This window comes from Dendrobates tinctorius, unplaced genomic scaffold (assembly GCF_039654945.1).
Source record: "Dendrobates tinctorius isolate UK_male_01 unplaced genomic scaffold, ASM3965494v1 ptg000270l, whole genome shotgun sequence".
Classification (NCBI taxonomy): domain Eukaryota; kingdom Metazoa; phylum Chordata; class Amphibia; order Anura; family Dendrobatidae; genus Dendrobates; species Dendrobates tinctorius.
Window position 1 is genome coordinate 11,186,542 of NW_027361937.1, and position 18,844 is coordinate 11,205,385.

The following is an 18,844-nucleotide window of genomic DNA, read 5'->3' on the forward strand; positions in this document are numbered from 1 at the left end:
AGCAGCGGAGAGGGAGTCAACGGTTTCCTGTCGCCTTCCCGCCAAGTCTGACCCGTTCCTGCGTTCAGGTCTCCTTAAATACCCTGCGCCCCCTGCTGTCCAACAGAAAGAGCTCTCCCTCCTAGAAGAAACCTCCCCCGCTAGCAGTGGTGACAGTCTCGATAGTTCTGGCCTTATAGGGCTCTGTCTCGGCTCATCTTCTTACAATTGCTGCAGCCAACTAACAGTGCCCGGGGAAACAGGGCAGACACAGTGCTGGACCTCAGAAGGGTAAGTAAAACCTGTCCCTAGTCTGTTAGAACCATTCCCGTATCATGTGTTTCCACAATCTATTATTAAGATTTCCCATCCTTTAATGTCCCTGTAGTTGTGTCTAGGTTACACATTATCCTGAAAACTCCATCCATGGTATCTGTACTCCATGGCCGCATCAGCGGTACCACTACTGTTTCCCAAGTGGCCGTCCTGTCTGCACAATCTGAACCTGTTCCAAATGGCCGTCGTGTCTGCACAGTCTGAACCAGTCCCAAATGGCTGCTGTGTCTGCACAGTCTGAACCAGTACCAAGTGGCTGACCTGTCTGCACAGTCTCAACCTATCCCAAGTGGCTGTCCGATTCTGTCTTGGACTCTGCCAGATCCTGCCCTTGAGTGGCACCTGGCAGCTACCTGCTGCACATTCCGTGACCTCACCACCAGGTCACATGCACCACCTGTTTTTTTACAAGTCACTGAGTCAAAGAGTATTTTCACCAATGCAACTGAGGGAGGGGCAGCTGAGTTTAGCTGTGTCACATTACAAACCCTTCTAACAGCTCTTCTCTTCTACTAGCACTGTCAGCTTTGCTTTGCCTATCCCCACAATAAATCTCCATTGAAGAGAGCTCCAAGTGTCCGTATCACGTCTTTTGTGCTCAACTTGTAATTGATCTGTAGTGGGATCATAGCAGGGTGTCATTATAACTCACAGCAGTAGCCCAAAACAGAGTGATCCTGTGTGATGTTATGACAACTAATCTCACTACAGCGTGATTACAATTTGCCTGAGCACAGCAAACATAAGTGTGATTCTGATACATCTCTGGACAGGCAGTATGAGAGAGTGGAAGTACCGTAAAGGTGACTGTCCTATGACAGGACAAGAGAAGATAGAATGGTTGGTAATGTAACAGTTAAACTCAGCTGTGCTGCCCCTTCCCCACACTGACTCATGCAGGAGGTTAGACTACAAAATCAGAGCTGTATCTCTACATCTCACACACTGAGAAACCTGCCTAAGCTATGGTGTGGGCGTCTGTTCTTTTCCTTTGAGTGTTGCTGCCTGTTTATGACAGGTCAACGTCATACAGGGTGAAAAAGTACACGCCCCCTGGGAAAACAAAAACAATTTGATTATTCCCACTTGGACTCAGTGAAAATTAACCCATTAGCTATTAGTTTGATTGCTAATATTTCAACAGAAAGGCAAAATTAGAAAAAAAGTTTTTGTCTGCTCTGCAGCTGCTATTACATCTTGTGCCAGTTCACTAAAAAATAAATGGTGAAATGCCCTCTTTCACTACCAAATTATCATTCTTCACTTTGAACTGATTTGACTGGCCAGCACTGGCGTCATTAAACACGAATCTTAGTAAATAATGGCACGGCGCTAAGACATACCATCTCTTAATGACTTTTCATATACAAGCCTTATACCAGCATGTTCTTTGTATGTATTTTCCCATGTCTTGGTAGTAAGCATCTAAACAGGTTCTTCCAAACCCCATCAATCTTTGAATAACCTGGCTGATGATAACATGAAGGAATGAATTGCTTTGTTTGCATACTTTGATCCAGTCACCTGCATTGGGAGCCCACTCAGCAGGATATAGTAAAGCTTCCATTGTGCTGTGCAAATTCCTGAAGATTTTGCAGTGTAAAACAATTTAACTTCATTCATCGTCTGTGACCAAAAAAGACGTTATAAAAAGCAACAGCAAATAGGAGGCTCTACCTGTTGTTACATGACCTGAACATCTTTACTGGCTGAGCGTTTGCTTACATAGCAGGTTTCATGTATTTTTAGTTCCCAGATTGACCCATTTATCTACATAATTATAAGCAGACAAGCAGGGCTTGCAGTAATATGCATAAAAGGGGTCACAGTCGATATAAACGACAAAGTAACACAGTTTAGTAGGCATAGTAAGAATAAGAGACTGATTCATCAAGGTGTTTTCACCAGTTTTCTGGCATGAAAAATAGGGTGTTTTTTTTTACTCTGCAACAGCTTTGCACAAAGATGAATTTCATTGCCACTAAATGACAATGTGGGATATGCCTTGCTTAACCCCTTCACCCCCAAGGGTGGTTTGCACGTTCATGACCGGGCCAATTTTTACAATTCTGACCACTGTACCTTTATGAGGTCATAACTCTGGAACGCTTCCATGGATCCCGGTGATTCTGACATTGTTTTCTCGTGACATATTGTACTTCATGTTAGTGGTAAAATTTCATTCAAATAACTTGCGTTTATTTGTGAGAAAAACGGAAATTTGGCGAAAATTTTGAAAATTTCGCGATTTTCCAACTTTTAATTTTTATGCCCTTAAATCACAGAGATACGGCACACAAAAAACTTGATAACTAACATTTCCCACATGTTTACTTTACATCAGCACAATTTTGGAACCCAAATTTTTTTTTGTTAGGAAGTTATAAGGGTTAAAAGTTGACCAGCGATTTCTCATTTTTACAACACCATTTTATTTTTAGGACCACATCACATTTGAAGCCACTTTGAGGGGTCTATATGATAGAAAATACCCCAAAGTGACACCATTCTAAAAACTGCACCCCTTAAGGTGCTCAAAACCACATTCAAGAAGTTTATTAACCCTTTAGGTGCGTCACAGGAATTTTTTTGAATATTTAAAAAAAAATGAACATCTAACTTTTTTTCATAAAAAAATACTTCAGGTTCAATTTGTTTTATTTTACCAAGGGTAACAGGAGAAATTGAACTGCAAAAGTTATTGTGCAATTTGTCCTGAGTACGCAGATACCTGATATGTGGGGGGGAACGACTGTTTCGGCGCATGGCAGAGCTCAGAATGGAAGGAGCGCCGTTTGACTTTTTCAATGCAAAATTGGCTGGAATTCAGATTGGACGCCATGTCACGTTTGGAGAGTCCCTGATGTACCTAAACAGTGGAAACCCCCTACAAGTGACCCCATTTTGGAAACTAGACCCCCCAAGGAACTTATCTAGATATGTGGTGAGAACTTTGAACCCACAAGGGCTTTACAGAAGTTTATAACGTACAGCGGTACAATTAAAAAATCATATTTTTTCCACAAAAATGATCTTTTCACCCCAATTTTTATTTTCCCAAGGGTAACAGGACCCTAAAAGTTATTGTGCAATTTGTCCTGAGTACGCTGATACCCCACATGTGGGGGTAAACCACTATTTGGGCGCATGGCAGAGCTCGGAAGGGAAGCAGCGCCATTTGACGTTTTTGGCTGGAATTGAGATCGGACACGATGTCGCGTTTGGAAAACCCCTGATGTACCAAAACAGTGGAAACCCCCCACAAATGACACCATTTTGGAAACTAGACCCCCTAAGGAACTTATCTAGATGTGTGGTGAGAACTTTGAACCCCCATGGGCTTCACAGAAGTTTATAACATAAAGCCATACAATTAAAAAATCATATTTTTTCCACAAAAATGATCTTTTCACCCTCAATTCTTATTTTTCCAAGGGTAACAGGACGCTAAAAGTTATTGTGCAATTTGTCCTGAGTACGCTGATACCCCACATGTGGGGGTAAACCACTATTTGGGCGCATGGCAGAGCTCGGAAGGGAAGCAGCGCCATTTGACGTTTTGGGCTGGAATTGAGATCGGACACCATGTCGCGTTTGGAAAACTCCTGATGTACCAAAACAGTGGAACCCCCCCACAAATGACACCATTTTGGAAACTAGACCCCCTAAGGAACTTATCTAGATGTGTGGTGAGCACTTTGACCCCCCCAGTGCTTCACAGAACACAAAAGTTGTTGTCCAATTTGTCCTGAGTATGCTGATACCCCATATGTGGGAGAAAACTACTGTATGGGCACACGTCGGGGCTCGGAAGGGAAGTAGTGACGTTTTGGAATGCAGACTTTGATGGAATGGTCTGCGGGTGTCATGTTGCATTTGGAGAGCCCCTAATGTACCTAAACAGTGGAAACCCCCCACAAATGACACCATTTTGTATACTAGACCCCCCAAGGAACTTATCTAGATGTGTGGTGAGCACTTTGAACCCCCCCAGTGCTTCACAGAAGTTTACAACTCCCGGGCGTGAAAATAAAAAAATTTGTATTTTTTCCACAAACATGATCTTTTAGTCACCATTTTTTTATTTTCCCAAGGGTACCAGGAGAAATTGGACCCCAAAAGTTGTTGTCCAATTTGTCCTGAGTATGCTGATACCCCATATGTGGGAGAAAACTACTGTATGGGCACACGTCGGGGCTCGGAAGGGAAGTAGTGACGTTTTGGAATGCAGACTTTGATGGAATGGTCTGCGGGTGTCATGTTGCCTTTGGAGAGCCCCTAATGTACCTAAACAGTGGAAACCCCCCACAAATGACACCATTTTGTATACTAGACCCCCCAAGGAACTTATCTAGATGTGTGGTGAGCACTTTGAACCCCCCAGTGCTTCACAGAAGTTTACAACGCCCGGGCGTGAAAATAAAAAATTCGTATTTTTTCCACAAACATGATCTTTTAGTCACCATTTTTTTATTTTCCCAAGGGTACCAGGAGAAATTGGACCCCAAACGTTGTTGTCCAATTTGTCCTGAGTATGCTGATACCCCATATGTGGGAGAAAACTACTGTATGGGCACACGTCGGGGCTCGGAAGGGAAGTAGTGACGTTTTTGGAATGCAGACTTTGATGGAATGGTCTGCGGGTGTCATGTTGCCTTTGGAGAGCCCCTAATGTACCTAAACAGTGGAAACCCCCCACAAATGACCCCATTTTGAAAACTAGACCCACTAAGGAACATATCTAGATGTGAGGTGAGCACTTTGAACCCCCAAGGGCTTCACAGAAGTTTATAATGCCAGGGCATGAAAATAAAAAAATCGTATTTTTTCCACAAACATGATCAATTAGTCCAAAATTTTTTCATTTTCCCAAGGGTAACAGGACAAATTGGACCCCAAAAGTTGTTGTCCAATTTGTCCTGAGTACGCTGACACCCCATATGTGGGAGAAAACTACTGTATGGACACACGTCAGGGCTCGGAAGGGAAGCAGTGACGTTTTGGAATGCAGACTTTGATGGAATGGTCTGCGGGTGTCATGTGCGTTTGGAGAGCCCCTGATGTACCTAAACTATTGAAACTACCCACAAGTGACCCCATTTTGGACACTAGACCCCCCACGGAACTTATCTAGATGTGTGGTGAGCACTTTGAACCCCCAAGTGCTTCACAGAAGTTTATAACACTCGGACGTGAAAATAAAAAAATCATTTTTTTCCACAAAAATGATATTTTTGCCCCCAATTTTTTATTTTCCTAAGGGTAACAGGAGAAATTGGACCCCAAAAATTGTTTTGCAATTTGTCCTGAGTAGGCTGATACCCTACATGTGGGGGTAAAACACTGTTTGGGCGCATAGCAGAGCTTGGAAGGGAAGGAGCACCATTTGACTTTTTCAACTCAGAATTGGCTGGAATTGAGATCAGACACCATGTTGCATTTGGAGAGCCCCTGATGTGCCCAAACAGTGGAAACCCCCAATTCTAACTCCAACCCGAACCCCAACACGCCCCTAACCCTAGCCCTAACCCTAGCCCTAACCCTAACCCTAGCCCTAACCCTAACCCTAGCCCTAGCCCTAACCGTAACCATACCCTAACCCTAACCCTACCCCAACACACCCCTAGCCCTAACCCTAGCCCTAACCCTAATGGAAAAATGGAAATAAATACATTTTTTTAATTTTATTATTTTTCCCTAACTAAGGGGGTGATAACGGGGGGTTTGATTTACTATTTATGGCGGTTTTTATGTTTGGCGGCTGTCGCACGCTAAAAGACGCTTTTTATTGTAAAAATAGTTTTTGCATCACCACATATTGAGAGCTATAATTTTTCCGTATTTTGACCCACCGAGTCATGTGAGGTCTTATTTTTTGCGGGACAAGTTGACGTTTTTATTGTTACCATTTTCGGGCACATGAAATTTTTTGATCGCTTTTTATTCCGATTTTTGGGACGCAGAATGAACAAAAACCAGCGTTTCATGAATTTCTTTTGGGGGGGGTGCGTTTACACCGTTCCGCGTGCGGTAAAATTGATAAAGCGGTTTTATTCTTCGGGTCAGTATGGTTACAGCGATACCTCATTTAGGTCGTTTTTTATGTTTTTGTCGGTTTTATGCAATGAAAACTATTTTATATAAAAAATAATTATTTTTGCATCGCTTTATTCAGCGAGCTATAACTTTTTTATTTTTTCGCTAATGATGCTGTGTGGTGGCTCGTTTTTTGCGAGACAAGATGACGTTTTCAGCGGTACCATGGCTATTTATATGCGTCTTTTTGATCGCGCGTTATTACACTTTTTGTTTGGCGGTATGATAATAAATCATTATTTTTTGCTTCGTTTTTTATTTTTATTTTTTAAGGGGTTCGCTAAAGGGGTTAACTAATGGGACAGTTTTATAGGGCGGGTCGTTACGGACGCGGCGATACCTAATATGTGCACTTTTATTGTTTGTTTTTTTATTATTTCCAAAAAATGGATTTATTGGGGGAATATTTTTTTTTTTTTCTAATTTATTTGGCGATTTTTTTTAAATTATTTTTACACTTTTTTTTTTTTTTTTTTTTACTTTATTAAATAGTCCCAGGTGGGACATCACTGTCCTGTGACAGATCGCTGATCTGTCACATCACAGATCACTGTGACAGATCAGCGATCTGACACAGGCACTGCAGAAGGCTTCCTCATGCCTGCGCTTTGCAGGCACTGAGGAAGCCAGCTTCCGCAGGCCCCCGAAGGCCCCCGTCGCCATCTTGGATTCGGGGGCCTGGAGGAAGGGAGTCCCCCGCAGCAGCGCTGCACATTGCGCTGCCGTGGGGGGCTCAGGGAAGCACGGAGGGAGCCCCCTCCCTGCCGATGCTTCCCTTTAACCCCCGGTACACCGCGATCGTGTTTGATCGTGGTGTGCAAGGGGTTAACGTGTCGGGGGCGGTCCGTGACCGCCCCTGACACATTGTGCCGGGTGTCAGCTGTGATAATCAGCTGACACCCGGCCGCGATCAGCGGCGCTCACCACGTGAGCGCCGCTGATCGCGCCGACGTACTATCCCGTCCCCGGTCATACGGGCCCGGGTACCGTGGACGGGATAGTACGTCGGATGGCAGGAAGGGGTTAATCACGTTAGCAACTGAAAAAAAAACTTTTTTTTTTTACAGTGCAACAGCTCTAAACACAGAACAATTTCACCACCACAAAATTACAACATGGGATATGGTGTGCTGAATCATGTTAGCAACAGCTTCCCCCCACCTCAATTTTTTTTTTTTACTGTGCAACAGCTCTAACCACACAAAAATTTCACCACCACATATTTAGCAACAGAATTTTATTTTTAATGTTCATGAGCTCTGCAGATAGCTTAATTTAACCACCACAAAATTATAACGTGGGATATGGTGTGCTGAATCACATTAGCAACAGCCAAAAAAATAATTTTTTACTGTGCAACACATCTACACACAAAACAATTTCAACGCCACAAAATTACAATGTGGGATATGGCAGGCTGTATCACATTTAACAATAGAGAATATTTTTTTTTTTAATCTGCATGAGCTAGGCAGACAGCTGAATTTCACCACTCCAAAATTACAATCAGGGATATTGCATGCTTAATCATGTTAGCAACAGCCAAAAAAATATTTTTTTTTACTGTGCAACAGCTCTGAACACAGAACAATTTCACTGCCACAAGATTGCAACTTGGGATATGGTGGGTTGTATCACGTTTAGCAACAGAATTTTTTTTTTTTAATCTGCATGAGCTATGCAGACAGTTGAACTTCACCACCACTATATGACAAGGTGAGATATGGAATACTGAATCACGATAGCAACTAACAAAAAAACTTTTTTCCTGGTCAGCAGCTCAAATCACAGAACAATGTCACCACACCACTAAATGACAAGGTGACATATGCCTTGCTGTAAAAATCGCAGGGTAGAGGTAAAGGGAAAAGTCAGCTCACCAATCTCTGCAGGAACCTGGTTGTCAGACATGCACGGAGGCACCTTGATCAAGGGTGTAGTCCAAAAATGAAGAAAGGGGAAAAAAAAACACGACTAAGACCTTTATGGATTGAAACACGTTGGTTATACCGGGGATTCCATCCATCATGTGTACTACCTAGTAATGGATTTACATATTTTTTTAATGATGTTTTGAATTAAATTTGGAATTTTAACTTTTCTCAGTATACTCGCTGGAGTTCTTTTTTTTCCCTTTCTTCATATGCCTTGCTGCATCACATTTAGAAACTGAAAAAATAAGATTTAGGACCAGACTCTCTGCGCAGTTCCATTGGCAAAATGGTGCTAAAACAAGATGTCTGCTCTTTATATGGAGAGGGACATGTGATTTCAGCAGCCAGTGACACAAGCCGTTGTGTCAGGACATTGTGGATGTTTCCTGCATCCTGATTGGCTAGCCGCAATGTGCACACATCAAGTTAGAAATTTTTTTTTACATGCATGCTGTGCCTCTGAGCCCTCCCCACCACCTACCCTGATCAAACACGTGCCCCACACTCATCATACTATTATCCTATCCAAAGTGCTCAAAATACTTTAGTGGCAACGCAAATATTTTCCGGCACTTTTTACCAAATGTTACCGATTTTTTTTTTAACGATTTTATAAAATTTTGCTCGTGTTTCTGATCATGAATCATGTGTGTCGAATTTATGTTTGACGATCAGTTTTCGAACAAATTTGCTTATCATTCTATATGAGGGCTCTTACTGTACATAGAAGGCTATTGTGATGGAGTCAGCTTACGCTGAGTCGTTTTCTTTAGAGTGGACCCTTTGGGTCGTGGCACCCAACCACCTAGGGCGAGCTAACCTTGTGAGGAACCACTCCCTATACAGGGAGTGTCAGGGGCAAGACCAAGGGGTGAGCCACCACGACTGCTGGAACCAGATGGCCGGCTCAGGTAGACATGAAGTACAAGTGTACAGGAAACAAGACAAGACAATATGTGAATTCAAGGTATCTTCATTAAGGCAAACTCAGAATAACATTAAGTGCAAATGTGATAACAGGCAAACACAGCAAGGCGCGTGCGTGGCACGCCAAGGTCCATGGCATGGTATGTGCCAGAAGGTACGTACGATTACCGGCAAGGACACGAAGGCATCGGACTCAGGACAGCTGGCAAGGATCGATAGGATCAGGCATCAGGCTGCGGACACCCGCTTCGGACATCAGGCCGCGGTCGTCATGCTTACGATTTCTGGCAGTGATGGGCAGGTTCCCGGAATCCAGCAGGCAAACCAGAGTACAGGCAAGGAGGCACAACAGATCTCCAGACATGGTGCGTATTAGGGAACATGCCGAGGTCCAAGGCTGTCATGATCCAGGTTGGATCTGACAGATTAAATGCACAAAGTAACCTTTTGTTTTCCTTTGGCTGTGTGCCAAAGGTGGTTTTGCCCCCGGTGGCCATTAGGGTCATTACACTGTGGTGATTTCAGTTGTAGGTTCCCCCCCCCCGGTGGCCATTAGGGTCATTGCACTCTGGTTACCTTAGTTTGTGCACGTGATTATATAACAGGTGTGATTGCTCTATAAAAGAGTATCAGGTGTGTTAATCACTGTTGGTGATAGTTCCTCATTTGCAAGTATGCCTGGGTGAACGAGGGAGCTGAACGAGAGTCCTGGGCAGCCCAGTCAGAGTGCTGGTGTAGCAGCTATGGTGTCTGCAAGGAGGGCTGGCATGGCTTGGTGGAGTGTCAGCTATGGTGTCTGCAAGGAGGGCTGGCATTGCTTGGTGGAGTGGCGGCTATGGTGTAGAGCTGCACTCAGGATGCTGGACTCGGGTGCTGGAAAGCTGGACTCAAAATGTTGGACTCTTTGGCAGAAAAGCTGGACTCATTTGCTGGACTCTGTTTCTGGACAGCTGCACGCAGGTGGTGGACTCTGTTTGCTCCAAGGCTGCACTATGGTGCTGAGAAGAGTCCAGGACAACTCAGTCAGAGTCCTGGAGTGGCAGCTATGGTGTCAGCGAGGAGTTTGTGTAAAGCATGGTGGAGTGGCAGCTATTGGTGCCAGTCAAGATTTCTTGCAAAGTTTGGTGGAGTGGCAGCTATGGTGTAGAGCTGCACTCAGTTGCTGGACTCTTTTGCTGGAAGCTGCACTCAGATGCTGGACTCCGTGGCTGGACAGCTGCACTCAGGTGCTGGACTCCGTTGCTGGACAGTGCACCCAGATGTTGGACACGGTGGGAGGAAAAGATGCATGCAGGTGGTGGGCTCTGTTGCTGGGAGTGTAAGTAACAGAGCAAAGCTAAGTGGTGTTCCCCTGTTTTGTCACTTTTCCTTATGTGTGTTTAGCGCAGTGGTGGGATTAGTTTCCGCACAGACCAATTCCCTAGTGAGGGTTTAGGTGCAGGGCGAGTCAGGGTTTTTAGGTTCCTAATTGGTGCCCGGTGTGGATCCGGCCTAGGGAACGTTAGGAGTGTAGAGACACTGACTCAGGGGAGTGCAGGAGGTCTCCACGTCCCTGTTCCCTATCGCAGGGCCACCATTGTTGTTGTTACCCAGGTTTTCCCTACTCCCTTGTCTTATTGTATTAGTTACCGGCCTGCGGGCCGCATCACATAGGACAATTACACGTGCCACGTCCTGTTGTATCAGTTACCGGCCTGCTGGCCGTGTCACTCAGGACGGGGCACGTGACATTATCACCAACCTTACATTTTTTTTTTCCTGGTGAGCTTTGGCCATGTGGAGACCTGTGAGCAATTGCTGCTGGGCCTCACTGAGGTGAGTGAGGACCTGCATGGTGTAGAAGCAGTTCCAGCAGCAGTAATCAGGGTCTGGGGCCTTCCCTCTGGCTCAACCGGAAAAATCAAATTGCGGCTCTGGCGAAGAAGCCCCCTAGCGTCGCTGCTGGGGAGCAGGACTTGCTCATACAGGTGGATGTACCCAGACAAGTGGGTGGAGTTGGTCCCCATGGTGCTGTCTGGGGTTCCCCGAGGTGAAGGGGTGCGTCACTGTAGTGAGCAGACTGGTGTGATAGTCCGCGGGGTTTACGCCAAATCTTCCATACCACTGAAGAAGCCGCCCCCTCCCGGTCGTGTGGAGGAAGGCGACCAGGGAGTGTATTTTTCCTTCATTTCCCAGGCCCCTCTCTCACCGGTGTGAACAGCAGGTGTGCTGCGGGGGAGTAGGGGCAAATCTCAACCCTCGCCATTAGCCAACCCTGGGAGGCGTCGACCTCGTGGTGTAAAGGGTTGGAGGGTGGTGTTCCCTTGGTGGATAGCGGGGGTGTGAGTGTGGTGACACAGGGGGACGCCTCTGTGGTCGATCCCAGAATCAGTTCACCGAAATATGACAAACGAACGTGTGGCAATAAACGTTCAGGTCCGGACCTGTGTGTGAACGAGCATGTATGGGTGGCCACCGAAAAAAAACCCATCTTGGAAGTGTGTTGCGGAGTCTTACCAGCTCATACCGAACATACACATACATAACTCGTTCCCCAGGTCGGCGCTTTGGAGATGAGTGGTGCCTCCAGAACATACTTTGCCATAACAGCGGTGCATTTGTCATAAACCTGAAGTGCAGGTAGTTGCAGGGGTGAACTCTGGATCTGGGCGTCCCCGCTGTAGTTGGTGCCCTGATGAGAAGTGGTCTTGAGGGTCCAGAGGCCCCTCATTAAGGGGAGGGTACTGTCATGATCCAGGTTGGATCTGACAGATTAAATGCACAAAGTAACCTTTTTTTTTTCCTTTGGCTGTGTGCCAAAGGTGGTTTTGCCCCCGGTGGCCATTAGGGTCATTGCACTCTGGTTACCTCAGTTTGTGCACGTGATTATGTAACAGGTGTGATTGCTCTATAAAAGAGTATGTGTGTTAATCACTGTTGGTGATACTTCCTCATTTGCAAGTATGCCTGGGTGAACGAGGGAGCTGATCGAGAGTTCCAGGCAGCCCAGTCAGAGTGCTGGAGTAGCAGCTATGGTGTCTGCAAGGAGGGCTGGCATGGCTTGGTGGAGTGTCAGCTATGGTGTCTGCAAGGAGGGCTGGCATGGCTTGGTGGAGTGTCAGCTATGGTGTCTGCAAGGAGGGCTGGCATTGCTTGGTAGAGTGGCAGCTATGGTGTAGAGCTGCACTCAGGATGCTGGACTCGGTTGCTGGAAAGCTGGACTCAAAATGTTGGACTCTTTGGCAGAAAAGCTGGACTCATTTGCTGGACTCTGTTTCTGGACAGCTGCACGCAGGTGGTGGACTCTGTTTGCTCCAAGGCTGCACTATGGTGCTGAGAAGAGTCCAGGACAACTCAGTCAGAGTCCTGGAGTGGCAGCTATGGTGTCAGCGAGGAGTTCGTGTAAAGCATGGTGGAGTGGCAGCTATTGGTGCCAGTCAAGATTTCTTGCAAAGCTTGGTGGAGTGGCAGCTATGGTGTAGAGCTGCACTTAGTTGCTGGACTCTTTTGCTGGAAGCTGCACTCAGATGCTGGACTCCGTGGCTGGACAGCTGCACTCAGGTGCTGGACTCCGTTGTTGGACAGTGCACCCAGATGTTGGACACGGTGGGAGGAAAAGATGCATGCAGGTGGTGGGCTCTGTTGCTGTAAGCGTAAGCAACAGAGCAAAGCTAAGTGGTGTTCCCCTGTTTTGTCACTTTTCCTTATGTGTGTTTAGTGCAGTGGTGGGATTAGTTTCCACACCGACCAATTCCCTAGTGAGGGTTTAGGTGCAGGGCGAGTCAGGGTTTTTAGGTTCCTCATCAGCACCCAGTGCGGAACCGGCCTAGGGAACGTTAGGAGTGTCGAGACACTGACTCAGGGGAGTGCAGCTGGTCTCTACATCCCCATTCCCTATCGCAGGGCCACCATTGTTATTGTTACCCAGGTTTTCCCTATTCCCTTGTCTTATTGTATTAGTTACCGGCCTGTGGGCCGCGTCACATAGGACAATTACACGTGCTGCGTCCTGTTGTATTAGTTACCGGCCAGCTGGCCATGTCACTCAGGATGGGGCACGAGACATTGGCAAGGTTCCAGGCACGGTGCGTGCTAGAGGTACACCAGGGTCCAGGGCAAGGTGCAAGGCAAGGTGCGTGTGTAGGGAACACGCCAGGTTCAATGTGCAAAGTACAAGACATGGTGCGCGTGTAGGGGACACGCCAGGGTTCAAGGTCCAACATACAAGACAAGGTGCATGTGTAGGGACACGCCAGGGTCCAAGGCAAGGTCCTGCGCGTGCCGAGGGACACGCCAGGGACAGGGTTCAAGGCAGAGTCCTGAGCGTGCAGAGGGGCACGCCAGGATCAGGTTCAAGGCAAGGTCCTGCGCGTGCCGAGGGACACGCCAGGGGCAGGGTTCAAGGCAGAGTCCTGTGTGTGCAGAGGGGCATGCCAGGGTCAGGTTCAAGGCAAGGTCCTGCGCGTGCCGAGGGACACGCCAGGGACAGGGTTCAAGGCAGAGTCCTGCGCGTGCAGAGGGACACGCCAGGGACAGGGTTCAAGGCAGAGTCCTGCGTGTGCAGAGGGGTACGCCAGGGCCAGGTTCAAGGCAAGGGCCTGCGCCTGCTAGGAGGCACGCGAGGGTACAGGCTAGGGCCTGTGCATGCAAGAGGGCACGACAGGGTACAAGCTAGGGCCTGTGCGTGCAAGAGGGCACGACAGGGTATAGGCTAGGGGCTGTGCATGCTAGAGGGCACGACAGGGTACATGGCAAGACCTGCACGTACTTTTACAGAAGCACGGGGAAGTATGCCAAGGAGCAGGCTAAGACCTGCGCATGCTATTAGAGAAGCATGGCTGGGGCACTGGCTAGCTTGTTGGGCTGCAGTACAGACAGACGGGCAAGACTCCAGCGAACCCGGCTGAGGCATAACAGGCGACACAGCTGTCACTGGCCGATGAGCACGGCTGAGGCACAAGCAGGCGGGCACGGCTAGGGTGAGCACGGCTGAGGCACAAACAGGAGGCTAGGGAAGGCCAGGAGCATGCAAAGGGCACACAAAGAAGCAAGGCAAGGCAAGAAACAAGGCAAGGCTAGGCAAAGTACAGAACAAGGAGCGGAACATAGGCAGAAGCACAGAGTGGGATCAGAGAGAGAAAAGAGCTAGCAGTGGAGCGTAGGCCGAAGCCCAGAGCCGGGTCAAGGGAGAACCTTGAGACTAGCCGTGAAATGTGCTAGCGAGCACCAGAAGACAGAGTAAGGAGAACCAGGCAAAGACAGGGAACATGAGAAGTACTACAAGGCACAGAATAGCAAAGACCAGACATGGCGAAACAGGCAAGGCAGAGAAATAGGAAGTACTACAAGGCAAAGCATGGCAAGGACAAGACATGGCGAAAACAGGCAAAGGCAGAGAACATAGGAAGTACTACAAGTCCAAGGATAGCAGAGACAAAACATGGCACAAAAGACAACACAAGACATGGCACGAGACAAGAGGCAGAATACAAACACAGAGCGTGTGCAGAGAAGCACTACAGGGCAGAGTGCAGGGGCACAGAATACAGGGCGCGACCGAGCAGACAAAGCAGCCATGCAGGGAAGCAACACGATACTCAGGCCCCAACCATAGGAAGGGGCGGTCTGATATAGGGCATTAGCACCTGCACTTCCGGGTCAGCACCAGGAGAGGACTTCCAGTTCAGATCCTCCAAGGTTCATAGAGAGAATTGCTAGATCAGACTGGGCTGGACCATAGAGAAGGTCACATGATCAGGGGCTCCAGGAATACAGAGAGGATTGCTGCATCAGACAGTGCTGGAACATAGGAAAGGTCACATGATCAGGGGCTCCAGGAGCACAGAGAGGATTGCTGCAGGCAGAGCAGAGGCGGCTGGTCACACAGCAGTGGCGTGTAGCCAAAAGGTAAAATACACATGCGCACTGGCAGGCAGCCATGAGATGAGGCGCGCGTGCATACTGCTCCAGGCATCTTGCAGCACAGCAGTCACGAGGTGCGTGTGCACACTGCTTCCAGGGATCTTGCAGCATAAGACATAACGGGCATGATAGTTCGGTGCGCGTGCACACTGCTCCAGGGGTCATGCGGCATAACATATGGCGGGCATGACAGCTATGTTGAGGGGTGGAAGGGTCGATGAAGAAGCCATGGCAACAAGGAGTTACATGATGTTTGTTATTTTATTATGTTCTTGTGTGTGTGATAAAAAAGTTTTATTTTATTCTTATGGCCGGTCTTGTGTTTGGTTCTCTTCTAGGCTTTGCCTGAAGACCGTCCCTCGGAATGCAGGAGGTCTGTCAACTAGGCGGACCACATTAGGTATTGGAATATAGCTTGCATTACACAAGGAACTAAATAGTTAATAGTGTTGGGATTATCACATATTTTGGGAGGGGTTAGATGAGTTTTCATAAGGAAAGTTTTTTTCCAGGTTTTGGGAGAGTCAATGGAAAAACAGCAATGTGCCAGCTCCTTAGATAAAATATAAATCCTTTTTTGGAATAAATGCTTCAAATCATGAGTATGGGAAGGATCATAGGACAGGAGGTAGCAAGCGACGTGTTTCAATCACATCAGTGATGTTTGTCAAAGCTCATGAGACACCATCTCCCATACAACTTTAAGCCAGAGAGGATCAATAATGGAGAAATGTCAAATCATGTGATGTGTGGCAAGTCCTGAGAGGTAAAAAAAAGTTCAATTATACAGATATACATAAAAGTATTATAGAAATACAAGAAAAAAAACAGATTGTAAAAAACATAATAAGGAAGGGGGAAAAAATCAATATGAAATTACAGAATCATTGAAAAATTAATAATGGAACATGATTTTATTCTGTTTATCGAGACCATCAGGGAAATTGTGCCCAAACCATAAATCCAATATGCCAACCGGGTAAGGAAACGACATTGCATATTTCCACCACGGGGTGATTTCTCAATTTTTTCAATACCATATGCACGGAAGGAAAAAGTGTTCCTGGAGTGGCAAAGTATAAAATATTTTGCCACTGAAGAAATGTTATGATTACCATGGGAATCATCAGAAATGTCATGTAAATGTTCCGAGATCCGCCGTTTCAGTTTGCGAGATATGCAACCTACATAAGATTTATTGCACAAAGTACAATCAATTTTGTATATTACTTGATTGGAATCACAGTTAGTGAAATTTTTGATACTAAAATTCTGTGTATTATGATTACTGGCTGAAGAGCCTGGCGTTGCCCGGGCATAGTAACTAACCGTGGATAACAAATTATATTGATCATATTGCACATAAAAACATTTCACATCATATATTCAACACTACAAATTTGCAACACAAATTAACAAAATGATTGCCCAAGTATTGATAGTATTTTATTTTTGCTTGGTCAGTATTTTTACCTCATTATTTGTAAGCTAAAACTTGGAGGAAAATAATCAGAGGAAAAGTATATTAGAAACACGTCACCACTTCTGTATTTTTCTCCCACTCGTGGTTTTGGCTTATAAATACTGAGGTAAAATACTGACAAAATCCAGCAGCACCTCACTTCTCTCATTTTCCCATCACGCCTCTCATTTTTCCCATCACATCTCTCATTTTCCCCCTCATGCCTCTCATTTTTACCCCTCACACCTGTCATTTTGACCTCACACCTGTCATTTTCCGATCACTCGACTATTTTCCCCCCTCACTCCTCTCATTTTCCCCCCTCACTCTTCTCACTTCCCCCTCACTCCTCTCATTTTCCCCCTCACTCCTCTCATTTTCCCCCTCACTCCTCCCATTTTTCCTCTCCTCTCATTTTCCCCCCTCACTCCTCTCATTTTCCCCCCTCACTCCTCTCATTTTCCCCCTCACTCCTCTCATTTTCCCCCTCACTCCTCTCATTTTCCCTTCACTCCTCCCATTTTTCCTCTCCTCTCATTTTCCTCTCACTCCTCTCATTTTCCCCTCATTCCTCTCATTTTCACCTCACTCCTCTCTTCCCCTCACAGGTGCACAACAACTTCCTGTTATGAACACAGCGGTTTAAGCCATGAGGCTCCTCCCTTTCCCTTGATGTCATGCCTCACAGGAGCAACTCCATTCTAGACACGACGGAGCTAGATGTGTTCTGTGCCTGCCGCGCACTGATATTCTGAAGGCAGCCCTGATTGTAGATCGCAGCGGCTGGGACGTCGCAGCTGGTGACTTTTGCAGGATGTCTTTCGAGGTGAATGTGTCTCCACTTGTGTGCGCTAACAGCGTGGGCCGTGTGGACAGGGCTTTGCGTGTGGAGCGAGTGTGCCTATGCAGAGTGGGCGGGGCTATGTGGAGTTGGCCTTTCTTGATACATACACAAATACATACACTCAGCTTTATATACATAGATAGATTAAACATCTTGATATTGGCTGAATGTCTGCAAGTTTTACAATGTGTTCTATTGCATTTAAAAAAAAAACCGTTGCAACTAAGCCATGTGTCTTTTTTATTGTTCCTTGAAATGTAAATGCTTGGGGAAACAATATTGCCAACAGTTGGCGCTCTCCTGGCAACTATGTTGCAACCAGATTGCAAAATTGTACCCAAAGTTTGATCCTCATAGAGGATGGGTAAAAATTTGTTGATAACATCACTAATCTTATAAAACTGGACTATATTGGAAGCACACAATGAGTTTCCATTGAAATTAACAGTCCACTTTTTTGTTTTTAGATATGGGTGTGATCAAATCAATGAGATTTCTGTTTGAAATTATATTGTGTGCACTACTTAAAGTTCAATCTGGATACTTTCTCTTTTTCAATTTCTGTGAAGAGTGAATTAATTCTGCCTCCAAATTATTAATATCACTGCAACTCTGTTTGGTTCTAATAAACTCACCCACCGGTATTGATCTGATGGTGTGTTTAGGATGCCTACTGGCTGCATGAAGAATGGTATTGCCTGCAAAAGGTTTGGAAAAGGTCTTATTAGAAATAATCTCACCATGTGTGCCCTGCAACTGCAAATCAAGAAAAGAAATACATGTGGAATTGCTATTGTACGTGAGCTTTCAATTATAACCATTAGCATTGAGATATCGCACAAAGTCCGGTATGGCAGACACATCTCCACTTCTAATGATGACTGTATCATCGATGTATCTGCCATACCAGATGATGTGCAACATGAAAACATTAGAAACAGAATATAAATAATTATTTTGCCAAAAGGACATGACAAGGATGGCCAAAGATGGTGAAAATTTTGCCCCCATTGCCACGCCAGAACATTGTAAACAATACTGCTGATCATAAGAAAAAAATTGTGAGTGAGTAAAAATTGTGTAACCTGCAAATCATAATTAATCAAATTTTGGGAATAACCACTAAACCTTGTCAAATGCAAATCCAATGCCCTTATAGCCACAGAATGTGGAATACAAGTGTATAAGGACACTATGTCACGGCTGAGCCACATATACTGTGATGACCAAGTTTTAAGGGAAAAAACCTCTATCAAATCTCTAGAGTATAATATATTCCAGGACTCTCTGTACCAGTGGTTGCAATAGTGAGTCCAACCTCTTCCACATGTGCTCATTGATCAAATCAATACCATAGGTCTCATT